Genomic DNA, 2,426 nt, shown 5'->3' with positions numbered 1-2,426 from the left:
GAAGTCATCCTTATTTTTTTCAGCATTCTTTAGTGTTACTGTTCATAACAGGAACTGAACTCAAAACTGAAATGTGCTACTGCAATAATACACTGTGAATGTGACACAATGATCATTTCACTTTCCACTATCACAAAGGTGCACTTGTCATTTATAATTTAAATCAATGAAATAGAAAAGCTAAATAACATCCAAGAGAGTTGTAGTTAAGCAAGAACAGGCGACACTGCAGGTTAACTGCTCAAACTTCTGTGTTTATTCTCAGCACTACATGTTTGGAGTCCTGTGAAGCTCTTTGTCACTTGAATATAATAATAATACAAGGCTTCTTTTATTTATTATGTTTTTACACAGCATCTCATGTAAACTAAAGTCTCTTGAGAGCTATTAATGCTTTCATTTTCTAAATGAAAACTTAGTTGCCAACTGTTACCTTTCTAAATGCTAATTTACTTTGGCTGCTAGTTTTCCCACTTTCTCACTCTGTGTTTCACAAATGCACCGTGCCATCCAAATAAAGTGAGTTAATGCATGTACATGGTTATATTCCAGAAATGGGGATCAAGGTAGGCTTTTTAGGTGGGATTTAACACATTGGTGAAGTTATTGCTTTTCTTTTGATCTTGAGTATTGATGGGGGCACCAAGTTCTTTTAAAGGCTCTGTTTTGTTTTAGAGAGGAAGCCACAGACAAAAAGATTGATAAACTACAGGTGGAAATTATTCTTGAAAGGATCTCCTTTGCTGTCTCTACATGCACATATACATGACCAAGGAGAATTGCCAAGTTCTTTATCTTCTGTGTAAGTGCACTGGTTGAAATATTCTGCTAGTTTTGTCATCAATCACAAGAAACAAGGTTGTAAAGGACTGCAGGGTCATATGAAAAAATTCAAAAGATGAATAATCACCTAGTTCACTGTACTCTTTCATTTGTCTGAGATCCTTCTCAGATATACTTATAGAGGTGATTGCATCCTGAGCAAAGACAAACTTGGACCTTTTCATCCGTGAATAAGCAAGCCTACTTATTGACCATTATATGTCCTTGCAATTTTTAAAAGTCTCCGATTGGCTTCTACTGGCTCTTCTACTGAAAAATGCATTACTTGGCATGTTCATATAAACTTCACTAACAAGTAAAAAGATGTCTGTTAATATTACTGAGCTGCTTGAAAATTCAGTCACCCAAAAATAATTATTGCAAATCCTATTTTATCATGGAAGTCAAGCAAAATGAACTTTAATTACACTTTATACATGATTTGAATCTTGTTTCCTTCAGTCTGGGAATTCATAATTATAGCAAGCAGGCAGGAGCCATTTTGTGGACACTTTTATTAAGGCAAACCTTGCATTATCTCAGAATCTTGTTTGTGCACCAGAATGGGGGGACCTGATGTCCATCCCCATGCCCTGGCTACACAATTAAATGGTTAAGAGAATGTGGAGAGAACAGTGACATCTAGGAAGTGCTGAATGGAAAGCTAAGGCATAGGGGAGGGGCAAGCAATATTTGATTGACAGTTGAGATTTTTAAATGTGTATACAACAGCTATGAACACTAATAAAATAAAAAAATAATAATTTTGATTTCATGTTTAATTTGAAAAGGACTTATTATACAGCTTTTTATGTCTGTGTGAGAGGTCCACTTTAATAGAGTGAAAGTGCTCATAAGACTTGAAAACAATCCAGCAGAAAAGTGGGTACTGAACACAAGCTACTGAAATTGTGAATTGCTTCAAGGTGCTTTACTACACAATTGTGAATATCAGGTTCCTTAAAAAATAATTTTGTGTATGCACGCAGGTTTTCTGTGGAGAAGCCCCTGAGCATTATTTTGTTACTGATGAGATTTCTGGGAACTTGGGTTGCTGTTCTGGCTGTCAAAACGTTCTTGGACTCTTTTAACAGTGTTCCACTCAACAGGTGATAAAGAAAGACCACTCAGTGGGTGGGAGTAAATGGTGAGGAGACATCTGGAATGCTATTCAAGTCAAAATCAGATCAAAGCCATCAAAAGTAAACAACACAGTTTCTGGAAAGTGATGCATATATCTATACACTGTAGACAGAGAAGAATGACCCACAATTTGCACCACCCCATTAGTCATTCAGTGAGTCCCAAGACAGAAAGTGAAACATAAAACGTAACCTTTATTAAATTACTTAAAAACGACCAAGGTGAGAAAATCCACAAACAATTAAAAATACAAAAAGGAGGAGCACATCAAATGCTTCATATTGTCTCATACCCCCAAAGCTCTAAAAATTGATCGTGTCCAGCCTATTGGGATCATGTAGAGCAAATCATTCATGGGATAGACTATATTGAGTCCTGTGCATGATAGCTAAAAGCAACTACAGTAGTATTAGGTACCCAAAGGGTTACTACACTTGTATGTGCAGAAGTTGTCAAATGAG

General features: G+C 36.2%; 1 pseudogene; it reads right to left on the bottom strand.

Moving 5' to 3' along the window:
• Positions 1-385: 385 nt before the first annotated feature.
• LOC108705551 lies at positions 386-1,115 on the bottom strand (annotated as a pseudogene).
• Between the last annotated feature and the right edge of the window lie 1,311 nt (positions 1,116-2,426).

This window comes from Xenopus laevis, chromosome 6L, assembly GCF_017654675.1.
Source record: "Xenopus laevis strain J_2021 chromosome 6L, Xenopus_laevis_v10.1, whole genome shotgun sequence".
NCBI lineage: Eukaryota > Metazoa > Chordata > Amphibia > Anura > Pipidae > Xenopus > Xenopus laevis.
The sequence above is the reverse complement of the archived record's forward strand: the minus strand, read 5'-3'. Positions and strand labels throughout refer to the sequence as shown.